This window comes from Ovis canadensis, chromosome 16 (assembly GCF_042477335.2).
Source record: "Ovis canadensis isolate MfBH-ARS-UI-01 breed Bighorn chromosome 16, ARS-UI_OviCan_v2, whole genome shotgun sequence".
Taxonomy (NCBI): domain Eukaryota; kingdom Metazoa; phylum Chordata; class Mammalia; order Artiodactyla; family Bovidae; genus Ovis; species Ovis canadensis.
Window position 1 is genome coordinate 62,236,150 of NC_091260.1, and position 15,663 is coordinate 62,251,812.

The 15,663-nt window shown below is 36.5% G+C and overlaps 1 protein-coding gene across 1 annotated transcript in view; it reads left to right on the forward strand.

Annotated features, from left to right (window-relative positions):
* Window positions 1-15,663, forward strand: part of LOC138421805 (cadherin-10) — a 187,446-nt gene that overhangs the window by 134,539 nt on the left and 37,244 nt on the right. The gene's annotated exons all lie outside the window — the stretch shown is intronic.

Sequence of the window (15,663 nt, forward strand, 5' to 3'; positions counted from 1 at the left end):
AATGAATGTGTTTATTTCTACTTAGAGTTTAATAAGAAAGATTCTAATTTAAGGATAACATTTTTCAGTAAAATAGCTAATTTTTCATGTTATAAAGACTTAGCCAAAAAAAAAAGACCTAGGCAAAAAGAACTACATAGGGAGAAACTTATAACTAATCAGACTTCCATTTGCTAGCTCTGTGCTAGGCTTACATGTGTTTGGAATAACAATCTTACTAAAACGTTTGTATTTCTGATCTATTTATAGATTTATTTTGTGGTATAAAATGAATCCTTCAAATTCTCGAAACAGGTCAGGAATAGGTTAAGAACCATTAGCATCTGACCATATAATTACATTTGTTTATTCTTTTTTATACAAATTTTTTAGAAAACATGCAGCTAGAGCAGATGATACTGGGTCTTAGAGGACATTGCCAAGACACGGTCAATTTCCTGTTAATCTAAAAGACCCTTTATTTCAAGATGGATTCTCACATTGTTAGGAAATGTGGTATAAAACAGAGGCTTTGGGATGATTTATGTTTTTAATTTTTAACATTTGCTGCATATTAACTTCTAAATTGATCTCCTAATTTTAGCTTTTTTTTTTTGGCCTTATGTAATTTTGTGTTTATGTATCAAAATGTAAAAAGCAATAGCATTACATGATATTTATATGTTTACACTAAAGATCATTACACAGAAAGAATTATAGGCTAAGAATTACTGTGTTGTTTTGACTCTTTAGAAGCATTTCACCTTTCTTCTTGTACCAGTTTTATCTAACTTTGATTATTAATGATGCATGATTTTAATCAAATTGTTTAAAATCATGTGTGTTGAAAGATTATAAAATTTATATAGAATAATCTTGAGTGGACTAATCATATACTCATGTATTTTTGATGATATTTTGTTAGATATTTAATTTACATGTCCTTCAGCCATTGCTATTGTGGTATTTGACCCAAAACACAGAGAGAAAGGTGTCTGCTTATCCTGTTTTCCAATTATCAGGCTTCAACTTCAGGGTAATTTTAGTACTGGCAGGGAAAAAAAATCAAGAATAAATCTTTATAGTTCTTTCAGAACAGCTGTAAAGACATGCCTGTACGCTAAAACTTAAATTTCACATTTTACATTTCTGACCACCTTTTAGCATGAGCCTCTTACCAAGGGAACTTCCCTGGTGGCTCAGACGGTAAAGCATCTGTCTACAATGCAGGAGACCCGGGTTCGACCCCTGGGTCAGGAAGATACGCTGGAGAAGGAAATGGCAATCCACTCCAGTACTATTGCCTGGAAAATCCCATGGACAGAGGAGCCTGCCGCAAAGAGTCAGACACGACTGAGCAACGTTCCTGTCATTCCTGTCTTACCAAGAGAATAGGATGCGAATCCAGAAAAACAAGCTGTAACTAGCTGCACAGTCCACAATGAGCAGAAGTATTTGTGAGAAAAGTATTTTGAGTAAAAATGACCCTTAAGAGGATTATTACATTTTATTATTTTTTTACATTTTATTTTTAATGTTAATTAATTGATTTATTTGGCTGCATTGGGTCTTAGTGGCCACATGTAGGCTATTTCATCTTGGCATGCAGGCTCCTCTCTAGTTGAGGCCCATAGGCTTAGTTGCCCTGTATCATGCAGGCTCCTCTATAGTTGTGGCCCATGGGCTTAGTTGCCCTGTGTCATGCAAGCTCCTCTATAGTTGTGGCCCATGGGCTTAGTTGCCCTGTGTCATGCAAGCTCCTCTATAGTTGTGGCCCATGGGCTTAGTTGCCTTGTGTCATGCAAGCTCCTCTATAGTTGTGGCCCATGGGCTTAGTTGCCCTGTATCATGCAGGCTCCTCTATAGTTTCGGCCCATGGGCTTAATTGCCCTGTATCATGCAGGCTCCTCTATAGTTGCAGCCCATGGGCTTAATTGCCCTGTGTCATGCAGGCTCCTCTCTAGTTGCAGCCCATGGGCTTAGTTGCCCTGTGTCATGCAGGATTTCAGTCCCCTGACCAAGGATTGAACCCATGCTACCTGCACTGGAAGGTGGATTCTTAACCCCTGGACCAGCAGGGAAGTTCCAGGATTATTAGAGTTTCAGTTCTCAAGAACATATATGCACATGTATCCAAAATACACAGCCTATTTAAAATGTATGCATTTGATAAACAAATTAATAGATTCTAATTAAATGGAAAAAAGAGACATTTGAACAGATGAAAATATCCAGTAAAATTTGTTATATCATTTTTCTTCTACCACAATACCTTTATTTATTCATTCACTGATTACATTGTTTTCTTTTGTTAAGTCAGATTTTGTGGTTGGTATCTGGTAGGCACATTACACAAGCCAGGATATAATAGTAATAGTAATAATAATAATAATAATAATGAAAAGAAAGAGCATAGCATGTTTTCTGAATAGCATTTTCATTTCACCATGCATCAAGTTACCTATTGACCTACTTTATTTTGTCATAACCCATTGAAGTTAGTATCTGAACTCCATTCTACAAATGAGAAAATGAATGTTATAGACATTAAGGATGAACTGCAAGTAATGGCAGAATTGGTTTGAAATCCATGCCCAACTCCAGATGTATACCATAATATGTTAGAAGAAGTTTTAGAGCATCCTGTATCCTGTCTCATTATGTTTAAATTATAAATGGAAATATAATTTATGGATTTTTATTTTCTCAATTATCTTTTCTCCTATGAATATTTGCAACCATATCTTACTATTGGGAACACTCAGTCATGGCAATTAGAATGTTACTTGATAGTCTAAGTTAACTAATATGCAGAAAACTAGGTTTTAATTTCTCATCTCACTTCACTAAATAGCCAATGTTTGGTGAGAATTCCACAGGTTATGAAGACCTTCATATGTAGCATATCACTGACACTCACAAGTTACTTGTATACACACATTGCTATTATTATCATACCCAATATGCAGAAGTAAAGGAGGTTCAGAGTGGAAATAATAAAGAGAACAAACTAGTACTGCCTAATAAAAATAGAATGCAAACCAAGAATGTGTGCCACAAATGTAATTTTAAATTTTCTATCAGCCATACTTAAAAAATTAAAATAAGCAGGGCATATTAATTTTAATCATATATTTTAACCCAATATTATCCTTTAAACATATCATTAATATAAAACTTATACAGATGTTTTACATTCTTTTGTCACATAAATCTTTGAAATATTCTCTTTCATCAAGTATATTCCAGTTATATCAAACTCAAGTCAGATATTCGCAATCAATAACTGCATGAAGGTTAGTGACTTAACTGGTGTCTGCCATATGAGACAGTTTAGGACAGACTATGGAGTCATTCTCATGAGCCCAACTCTGTCTTCTTCATTTGCAAGCTTTCTCATGTTGGTCCATTTGAATGACCTCTTAATAGAAGGTGCCATTCCAGTGCCATTCAGTAAAACTGGATGGCTGTGCATACCCCGTGGAGTGGTAAGATTAAATAATTTTGAGTATATGAAGTACTTGACTCAGTAGTTGGCTACTAATGTATTTCTGTGCTCAATTACGTTAATGTGTACAAGTACTGCTCTATTTTTATTGTTGTTTAATATTATAAAACTGGGTTAAAACTTAAACTTCCATGCAAGTTAATCCAAGTTCAACATTTTCTAATATGGTACGTCTGTAGGAGATAAATATCTCAGTTATTTGGAAGGAATAGAAACAGATGAAAGCCCACATGTCCTTCATTGCTTATCTTATTTATTGTGTAGATCTGTAAAAATTGATCTCAATCAGAGACAGTTTTGTCTCCCAAAATATATTTAACAATATCTTAAGACATGTTTGTTTGTCTCAACTGGTCACTACTACTGGTATCCATTGGATGTAAGCCAGAAATGCTGCTCACCATCCCTACAAGTCACTTGACAAAAAATTATCTGACCCAAGGTTGAGAAACTTTGATATTATTTGAGGATCTCTTCAAGTGAAATCAGAAATTCTTTCATTTAAAAATTTATTTATTGAGACGCTCTTTTTCCAAACACTATTGTATAAATGCTTTTTGTCCCTATGATCGTTCATTAAAATGGGAGAGGCAGATGATACAAAAGAAAAAAAAAAAACAAAACGATGATACAGACATGGTATTCACTCAGTTCTGGGTAAAAAGAGAAACATGAGTGTTCCAAGGGGTTTGATAAGGGAAGATCTTGCTCATGAGGTGATATTTCACCTAAACACTTCAAAATGTAATAGTTCACAATGGAAAAGAATTTGCCTGCCAATGCAGGAGAGGCACGAGACAGGTTCAATCTCTGGGTAAGGAGGATCCCCTGAAGTAAGAAATAGCAACCTGCTCCAGTATTCTGGCCTAGGAAATCCCATGGACAGAGAGGCCTGATGAGCTACAGCCTATGGGGTCACAAAGAGTCAGACATGACTGAGTGACTGAGCGCACACTCACACAAAGGTGGGAAAGTCCTTCAAGCAAAGGAAACAGCAGATGGGCAACTCTGAATAGGAAGCTGAGTGATGTTGAATGGAAGTTGATGGTCAAGAAATGAAGACCAAGGTGGCTGGATCATACCAAACAAGAAGGTTGCTGGGGGAATAGATCAGTGAGCCCTGCATTCACAGAAACATTGGCAATAGTAAATTATTATTGAAAAAAAAAAAAAAAAAACACAGCTAAATGTGTGATCTAAGTTCCCATTATGGTCTTGTGGCTTTACAGGTATACGCATGTGAACATTGGTAAGACATGTGCACCTTAGCATGGTTCTAAAAGAGAAGCAATGGATTAGAAGGTTGAGGTGCACCTAAAAACTGAGTTCCAAAAGGATTTGGGGGTTTTTCTCCAGATAGTAAATTGGATTTTCACTACCAAAACAATGTATCTGTTGAAATTATTTCAGAATCCTAGGTTGTTTCAAGTGACTCTGATTTTAAAAATAATTAGTGAAAAAAAATATATATATATATTGCTTTCCTTCCGATGATAGGCACAGTGCTTGCAATTAAGCATATGAGGGTTAATAAGTTTTTGTTACCAGAAAGAGGACTTTTTTCAGGGCCTGAGAGTGGGCTCTTGACTAACACTTGGAAATGAATTGTCTGAGGAGACAAACATACTGACAAAGCAAAAGTCTATTGGGAAGGAGCCCCAGGGGAAAAGGAACCCAGGAGAACCAGAACCGCTCTGCCATATGGCACCGTCTCAGGTTTTACGATAATGGGGTTAGCTTTCCAGGTTGTCTCTGGCCAGTCATCCTGCTTGTCCTTAATGGTGCACACATCTCAGAAAAGATGAGTTTTAGCTTCAGGGTTTCTGGTGGGTTGACAGGACATACTAGGAGCTGGCATCTCTCCATCCTTTTGGCCCCTCCCAAATTCTCTCAGTTTTCCACAGCAGCACTCCAATTTCTTATTGGGGTCTCACATTGTGAGGCAGCTCATGCAAGCAGTTATTATTGTACCTGGCCAAGGCAGGTGTTTTTGTATGTTAACTGTTCTCTAACATCTTGAATCCTGATTACAAATGGCTTACTGTCTAGCAGGGGAGAGAATATTTCAATATGAAATGATACATGTGATAAGGGAACTTGGGACAGAATTTAATGGGCGAACAGAGAAGCAACACTTTTCCAAACAGAGGGGAGGAGAACTGAGTGCATCCTTTACAATGGAAGATATTTTTGAAATAATCTATATTTTCATACAAACCCTTTCTTCGAACTACTACAAGCCATAAGGGCAGGGAAACAAGGAGAATTCATGAAGTTGGAAATTAGCAAAATTAGCAATGCAGGATATTAGCAAAGGACATATTTTGTGCAAGTAGAAAAAGAAAATGGTAAAAGATTGCTTCAAAGTGGTGGTGAGAAATATCTTCGGTGATGCTTTTAATGTTTACTTTTCTGTATTATCTATTTTGAATCTATTTTTATAACTTGATACAAGAAAACCAGAATAACAAAGGATAGAAAAGAACAAGAGTGACAACTGCTTCAAAGTCAGATAAAATGAGTTTTGAGTAGCAGCTACTGGAATTTACATAATGAGGGTAATTGTGGATGATCTTCCCCAACTGGTTTTAGTAGAAATCATTTAAAGAAGGTGTAGGGTTGTAAATTGAGGAATAAAAGATAGTCAGAAAGAGGATCAAAGAAATAATGCCTGTACTTTAAAAAGCTTAGGTGAACAAGAAAATAAAATAGAGAAGGACTATATTGTAATAGTTAAAAAGAAATCCTAGATTAAGGGTGGCTCAGTAGATAATTTTTGAGAGCATCCTTTATCCAGACTCAAAGCAAGAATTAGGGCTACAGTTAACCAAGGACATGAGTTACTGGTGGAAGGTGTAGAAAAGTAAGTGATGATCGCATCAAAATACAATATGATGTCTGGCCATGGGGTAAGTACATGAAGAACAGAAGGAAGAATAAAGGACTAGTTACTTTCAGCATGAATAGGTCCTTTCTCTAAGGAGACCTGAATAATTTTGAAAATAGAAAATGCATACAATTAGACAATTTTGCTTCTCTAATTGTCAGTTCCTGCATATATAGTACTTGAAATGAAGTGAAGTGAAGTGAAGTCGCTCAGTCGTGTCTGACTCTTTGCAACCCCATGGACTAAAGCCTACAAGGCTCCTCTGTCCATGGAATTTTCCAGGCAAGAGTACTGGAGTGGGTTGCCATTTCCTTCTCCAATATAGTACTTAGAGTGCTGCAATTAACAAATAAGGTCACTTATAGTAAATGTTTTCAGTAGTAACTGTAACATATAGTTTCTCCTGGTGTTAGTGCCAGCTAAGTTGCTTTAGTTGTGTCTGACCCTTTGCGACCCCATAGACTGTAGCCTCTAGGTTCCTCTGTCCATGCGATTTTCCAGGCAAGAATACTGGAGTGGGTTGCATGCCCTTCTCCAGGGGATCTTCCCGACCCAGGGATTAATCCATGTCTCAAGCTTCCTGCTTTTCCTTACATAATGATTTGCCTCCTTTCCTTATTCCTTCTCCACGAGAATGTACAATGTTTCTAATCTTGCTTTTCTTGCTCTGATGCTGTGCTGTTACTCACTGATAGCCAAAAAGTAAATAAAAGTGCCTTAAGTCTAAAGTACCTATAACTTCAGCAAAATGAATGAACTTACCTCATATGAATAAAATAACATCCATGGATGAGGACTTCAGAGCAAATGTTTCTGCTCTTCAGGCAGTCAAACATCCAATGGTCCTTGAATTTTACTATGTTTCATTGTGCTAGGATAGACAGACGTCACACTCCATCACCTGTATTCTATCCACCTGGTATTTTCAATTGAATATTTTAGTTTCTTTTACCCCACATACTTCCTTCTTTCCCTAAAAATCAGAAAACAAAATAGGCTTTGTGGAAAAGGACTATGAAGAGATTAAAGTACTGGAACCTGATCATTGTAGCCTTGGCAAAAACACCTAGGACAGTGGGATTTGTGCCCAAATGGTCTTTTTAAAAAGCACCTCTGGAATAATGCTAGGATAGCGTTTCCTCTTGAATCAGAATCAGTGATTAAGGAATAGATGATCTGCAGAGGCAAGGCTAGTCTCATTGCCTTAATACAGAAGAAGATATTGTATGGTAAGACTCTTGCAAATACATTCCAAAAAGAGAAAAATAGAAACAAAATGCCAAAAAAAAAAAAAAAGACATTGGAAAGGAAGGTCCATGCCTAGAGAAAGTTTACAAAAGCAGTTATGTAGATGATGAAGGTTCTAGTCAACCAGCTGATGTCCAGAAGACTTGGCTGTAGTACTTGGATGGGACAGTATTTCACTAGAACTCAAGAAGGAGGGGCTTCCCAGCTCGTGCTAGTGGTCAAAAAAACCCACCTGCAATTGCAGGAGATGAAAGAGATCTAAGTGTGATCCCTGGGTCGGAAAGATCCCCTGGAGGAGAGCATGGCTACCCACTTTAGTATTCTTGCCTGGAGAATCCCATGGACAGAGGAGCGTGGCAGGCTCCACAGGGTCACACAGAGTCAGACACAAATGAAGTGACATAGCAAGCACACACTCAAGAATAAAAAAGAACATCTGACTGAGATCTGGCAAAAAAAAAAAAAAAAAAGAAAACAACTTTAGAACATAGTTTGAGAAGATCACAGCTTGTTATTCATATGTGGCCGATTTTCCACACATTGCAACACAGAGAAAAGAAAGGAGATTATTTTATTATCCACTTAGTAATGCATATGGCCTCCAGAGAAACCCAGTTGTCTTAGGACCACACCCCTGGTCTATTTAAGACACAGACCTCTTTGCAGACAGCTTAGATGGACAAGTGGAAGTCAGGAATCAGTATCAAATACATTTATGTAGTAGTTGAGCTGGGAATTTATGACGAGAGAGAATTTATAAGCTCCAAAAATGTATAATTGAGTAATGGGCTTCTTTGTATTTATTTATTTTTGATCTCTTAATATATTTCAGAATATTATGTATCAGTTCAGTTCAGTTCAGTCACTCAGTTGTGTGTGACTCTTTGTGACCCATGAACTGCAGCATTCCAGGCCACCCTGTCCATCACCAACTCCTGGAGTCTACTCAAACTCACATCCATTGAGTAGGTGATGCCATCCAGCCATCTCATCCTCTGTCGTCCCCTTCTCCTCCTGCCCTCAATCCCTCCCAGCATCAAGGTCTTTTCCAATGAGTCAACTATTCATAGATAATTAACATCAAATTTGTGACAATGTGATGTATTTCTTATGCAAGCTTACAGATCTATCCCAAGTGCCCTCCAAAGAGTAAATTTATTGCTGCTTACTTTTTTTTTGGTTGCGACATTGAGAATGGTAACAAAAATCAATTTTTTATCATTTGGTTGTTGGTTCTGAAAACTAGCAGAGAACTTCTACTTATAGGAAAGGTTTTTTTTTTTTAAGATGATGGGACATTGGATGTACATATAAACTTAATGAGACTAATTTTCTGAGTATTTTGATGCTAACACTTTTCTATAAAATTATATTTAAAGATTATACAGAAATACAGACAATTCAGATACCATAGCATGCAATTCTAGAATCACTCAAAGCCTGGAAGAGGTTTCATAACTATGTTTGTTTGTTTTAACTGAATGACCTTTATTGGCTACATTTATTTAGCTCATTAAATAACATAAATAGGGATTGTCTGGTTTGCCTACACTTAAATAAAATACAGCAACAGTATGAAAATAATAGTAATAGGCACAATGTTATAACGTGGATTAAACACTGTACAATATAATGTAAAAGTAACTCACTTAATCTTCATATCTGTATAATTATAATAATGTAACATTTATCTCCCCTTTTATTAGTTCAATAAAAACATGAAACTTAAGTCACTTGTTCATTGTTTTACAGCTGGAAAAGAAATAACAGTTTCGATGGCTCAAAAATCTGTGCTTCTAACCATTATACTCAAAAAGAAATTGCCACATCAAAGATTCTCTTTATCTTCCCTGATGAATCTTTCCTTTAGTTAATTCAGTGGTTCACTAGTTGGCTGTAAAAGGGAACAACTTCAGATGAGACATAATGAATTCATAAAATACCCATGTATTTTGATACAAACCCAGGTAAATCAAAACTTTGTCAGTTGTTGTTCATTTGCTAACTCATGTCTGAATTTTCACGACTCCATGGACTGCAGCACAGCAGGCTTCCCTGTCCTTCCCTTTCTCTCAGACTTTGCTCAAACTCATGTTCATTGTGTTGATGATGCCATCTAGCCATCTTATCCTCTGTTGCCCCCTTCTCCTCCTGTCCTCAGTCTTTCCCAGTGTCAGGGTCTTTTCCAGTGAGTTGGCTCTTCCCATCAGGTGACCAAAGTGTTAGAGATTCAGCTTCAACATTCCAGTGAATATTCAGGACTGATTTCCTTTAGGATTGATTGGTTTGATTTCCTTACTATACAAGGGACTCTCGAGAGTCTTCTCCAGCACCATAAGTTCGAAACTGTCAATTTTTTTGGCGCTCAACCTACTTTGTGATCCAACTCTCACATCTCTGCATGACTACTGGAAAAATCATAGCTTTGATTATATGAATGTTTTTTGGCAGAGTGATATCTCTGCTTTTTAATACACTGTGTAGGTTGATGATAGCTTTTTTACCAAGGAGCAAGCATCTTTTAATTTCATGGCTGTAGTCACCACCTATAGTGATTTTGGAGCCCAAGAAAATGAAATCTCCTGCTATTTCCATTTTTTCCCATCTATTTGTCATAAAGTGATGAGACTGGATGCCATGATCTTAGTATTTTGAATGTTGAGTTTTAAGCCAGCTTTTTTACTTTCATCTTCATCAAGAGGCTCTTTAGTTTCTCTTTGCTATTTGGTATCATCTGCATATCTGAGGTGCCTTTGCAATATCTAAGGACCAAACACAAGTGAATGCTTTATTGGATCCTTCTACTGTTTGGTGGGTAAATAAACAAGTTTTCATGAGACAAGGTCTTTCAAGGAAATGTCTATATGATACACACAGAGATTTTAATCATGTACTTTCAGTGAGTTGTGAGACTACCGTAATCCCTGCCTGGTACCAGGGAGGTGTGATTTAATAAGTGCTGATTTTCACTTTGTAAATAGAGTCAGCCTCTCCTCTACTGAGGATTCTAAGTTAATGTAGACCCCAGGCTGATCTGCATATTTTAAAATTATCAAACAGATTTCAAGTAGAGCAATAGTCAGGTGTGTCCCAAGGAAGATACTTTAGCCTGAGAAAGGATGGAAAGAAATTAAAAATGTCTCTTTCCCCCCTTTTTTAATGTAGAAAAAAAAGTATATTCTTATAGTCAAAAGCACTGTTCTACTATTTATATAGGTTAGATAATGGCTCTGATTTTTACTGGGATCACAAAAATATCCTCATATATTTGTAGGATTTTTCCCTATGGACCTAGTACCTATAATTTGGAAGAATTACAATGAAGTCATGCTATTAAAGCACTCTTTGATTTATTAAACACTTACTACTATGTGGAAGGAAGTATGATAAAAATAATAACTGATAATATTATAGTGATAAATAAACAAAACATTAATAAATCGTTTGCATTTTGAAAGATTATAAATTCATAACACTTTTTTTTCTCACACACATATACATGCATTTTTATTTTACTACATTGTAGATTCTCTCACACACATTGTCTCCCTCACTCTTTTGTTTGCTTTTGTCTATAGATGTAAGTTATACATAAGTTGCATAAATATAAGTATAATATACATGTACATTTAGATACATAAGCATGTAAGCTTATTTACAGAAATATAAGTGTAGAATGATACAAAAACATTTATGCTATAAATATATTTAACGCCCAAATAATAAAATGATCAACGCTTCAGATGTAAGGAGACCAGGAAAGAGAAAAATATTCAAGTATTTTCCAGGAAAGAAGACAGGCATTGAGAGGGAGAGCATATTTGTTAGGGAGGACAGAATGAACAAAGGTGACATTTGGAAAAATGTGCGTGATTTGGTGTGGCCGGATCCCAGGATTTGTAGCAGAGGTTGTGCAAAATGAAAGTGGAAAAATAGCAGAGTCAGCATCATGAAGAGGGTTGATACAAAAATAAAATGCTACCTGTATTATCTAAGGCAGCATTTTTTTAAGAAAGCACCAGCTACATACAGTTCTTCATTTTGTCTAATTATTCTGGCAGCAATGGAGCACATTGCTTGGATCGGAAGAACAAGGGTTGATGAGTGTCTGAACTGAATCAGAGGAGAGGAGGGATTTGAGATACAGTTAAGTGGGTGAGCCATAGGATTTAGTAATTAGGTCGACAAAAGGTTTGAGGGAGAAAGAGAGCAAAAGATACAGTCTCATTTTCTACCAGAAGAGCTTGTGTGAAGAAAGAGGCAGGGATTCAATTTGATTCTAACATTTTAAATTAAGATGCCTGCAAAAAGATGGTGGATTTTAAATACCTAATACATAGTGAACAACATATACAGTGGATTTTTAAGTATCTAGTAGATCGTGAACTATATACACATGTGAAATAAACATGAGAATAGACACCTATGATCTCAGCTAAGTTCAACATTTAGTCTGACAGAACTGAGGAAATGGGCTTCCGAGGTGGCGCTAGTGGTAAAGAACTCACCTGCCAATCCGGAATATGCAAGAAATGCAGGTTAGATCCCTGGGTCCGGAAGATCCCCTGGAGGAGGGCATGCAACCCACTCCAGTGTTTTTGCCTGGAGAATCCTACGGACAGAGAAGCCTGGTTACAGTCCATAGACAAACAGGGTTGAACATGACTGAAGTGTCTTAGCATGCATACAGCAGGTACTCACACAACTGAGGAAATATACAATTTCCAAGTATGCTGAAATATATAATTTTCTAGAAAAACATAGTGTGTAGAAATTATACAAAAATCCATCTGGAACTCTCCAGTGAATCCTGTAGAAAGTTACCTTAGACTAAATGATTTATCATTTTGTTAAATGGGATTCAAAGTCCCTCTGTGTTATTGTGTCCTCTAGAACACATTTGAAAAATACCCCTAGATATACATAAAGATCTATAGAAATAAAGCTAGCTGCACAAATTTGTTCAGGCTCAAATGCTGTTAACAGTTTTTAGTAAGACTATAATTTCAAGGGAGACACATTGCAGAGAGACTGAGTACCTAGTACAATGCAATACGTTTATGAATGACTCATTTAAGGTTATCTTAACCTTCCCGATTCTATATACTTTTTATGTTCCTACAAATTGCAGTTGTATGTATCTATTGATGCCAATTAACTTGGAGACAATTTCAAAGAAATGAATCAAGATGGATTCCCTAGTCTCTGGGGATCAATGACAGTGTCTCTGAAAGCTTTGTCCCATTGCTTTCTTCAATGGCATGAACAGGAAACTAAGACACTTTGCAGCATCTTGTTTTGCTCTAATTTAACTTAAATGCCTTAAGCTAAGTTGGTGATCATGTCTCCGGTGTTCACAGATTTAGGTTTCTGCCTTTCCTCTGGTGAGTGTCTTCAGTTCCAAAGCCTCAGTCCCTTGTCAGTCTCTGGTGTGACTTTGAGCTCTCCTCTGCTTTTCCTAAATGCCCATTTAGCATTGCATAATTTCCTTAACTACTCTGCAGTTTCCTCTCAGGAGCTTTATCTTGTTTTTAATTTCTTCCTGTTAAGCTCATTAGAAAACATCTTTTAAACATTATACAACAGAATGGTTTATAAACGTGCATAATTGTGTCATTTTTCTTAGAGCAAGTATTGTTTGAGATTATTATGCGGCATAGAGATGTTACAATAAGATTATATGCTAAACAAATAAAAAAATTAAACTAATGTTAAATTATTTTGTTGATTCACGTGTGTAGTGCTTTATTCTCACCACTCTGGAAAAGTAGAGAGGTTCTTAATGTAAATGTGAATAGAAATAAGGGCAGGAAACAAAGGAAAGAGTCAAATTATATCTCTTTGAAATTATTGTGTTTTTTTTTTTTTAATCAACAAACGGCAGCTATTTGTTGCCACGATTCAAAACCTGTGTTTGCCCTCTTTGCTCTCCCATTCGTTTTCTGGCATCTAATTTGTTGTTCCTGAGGAAGTCACCCTGTCACAGCTCTAACTGTGCCCAGTTTCTGCCTTTCCTCCAAAGTATCTTATGTTGAGCTGTCAGTTAATTCTAATCCTAGTACACAAATCTGCAGTGTTTTTCATACTCAGTGCAGAGGTCCTAATGATTAAATTTTAGTAGAACAAGTGACCTGGAATATTTAGTCATGAATCAAAAAAAAAAAAAAAACAAAACAAAACAGAAGTACATCAAAATTGTTTAAAATCATTAATAAATGAAAATTTAGATGTTGTGTGAGGGTGTTGATAATAGCCTCAACATACACTTATTTAAGTAGCCTTATCTTTTGGCCGGTCCTTAAGAAGTATTCTTTGCAATATCACCATTTAGGTTTTTATTTCTAAATGCAAATTTGCACAGGCAATTTGGAAATGGCAATTGCCTTTCTCCTCTTTGCATTCGTGTCTTTGTGCTTAAGTCGATAACCAAACTAAGAACATACTCAACCGGGAAGAAATATTTATCTGCCCTAAACATTAAAAGAGAAGCAAATGATTCAATCTGACACCTGGGAATGAATTGGAAATAACTATAAATTGGAATTGATAGGAAAGCGTACCACATAATTAAAGCTTCATCAACTGTAAGGTAAAAAATAAGAAGCATGCAAATAGATGCCTTTAAGGAAACATGAAATGTAAGATGGATGGCAGGTGCTACTTTGCCTTTGACAGTGAGTGCAGTACAGTCTGTCTCCTTTCTGGATCCGCTCCTGCTGTTCCCCTTACATGGTAGACTCCTTTGCAAGCTCTTCATTAAAGCAATTTCAGTTTGCTTGACAAACTAGCATACCTGTGTTCAACAGACAAGTTTTGGAAATAAATTTAAGAGTATGAATGAATAGCTCTCTCATACCTTTAAAATATAGAAATGCACTTTTTAAACTTTGAAGTAGACCCAATAAATCTCATCCTTGAGTAAGTTTCTTAGCATAAACACAATTCTAGAGAAAGCGTCATCTAACTATGCATCATGAGCACTGAATAAAGATTTATTAAATAAATGAATTACTGAAGTGGCCATATAATCAAAACAATTATGAATGTATATGTTCTATATGTGGATACAACATATATGTTTTTTATAGTATGACTATCTGAATTATTTAACAGAGGAACTAAATCTATGGTATTTTAATGAATGAGGTCAATCTTAGTCATTGCTTTTCTGAAAAGAATAGAACTCCTTGAAAACAATTTGACTAGTGTTTCCAAAAAATAAATATAATTTTGTGCATGTATAGAGGAGCCTGGCAGGCTACAGTCCATAGGGTCGCAAAGAGTCCCTGATGCTGGGAGAGACTGAGGAGAAGAAGGCAACAGAGGACGAGATGGTTGGATGACATCATCGACTCAGCGGACATGAGTTTGAGCAAACTTCAGGGGATAGGAAATTACAGGGAAGCCTGACGTGCTGCAGTCTATGGGGTCACAAAGAGTAGGACTCTGCTAAATGACTGAACAACAACATAATATGAATCAATGGAGAATGATCACTTCCTACTAAACCTCAGAAAGTACTGAAAATTAACATGGATAATACTTACTCTCATGAAAATGAAATAACCTTCTGATGGAAACAGTCTCTGCACCTGCTGCTGCTGCTGCTACTAAGTCGCTTCAGTCGTGTCCGACTCTGTGCAACCCCATAGACGGCAGTCCACTAGGCTCCTCTGTCCCTGGGATTCTCCAGGCAAGAATACTGGAGTGGGGTACCATTTCCTTCTCCAATGCATTAAAGTGAAAAGTGAAAAGTGAAAGTGAAGTCGTTCAGTTGTGCCTGACTCTCAGCAACCCCATGGAATGGAGCCGGTCCATGGGATTTTCTAGGCAAGAGTACTGGAGTGGGTGCCATTGCCTTCTCTGCACCTACCAAAGAATAAAATAAAGAAATAAAAGGTTTTGAATCCTTGACCAGAACTATACCAATGACAATTTCAAAGCAGACAGATTTTCAGAATCTAAGCCTGTGCCTAAAACTACAACAATCTCAAAAAAGTCCAAACTAAAAATAAAAAGTGGGAGAACAAATTTGCAGAAA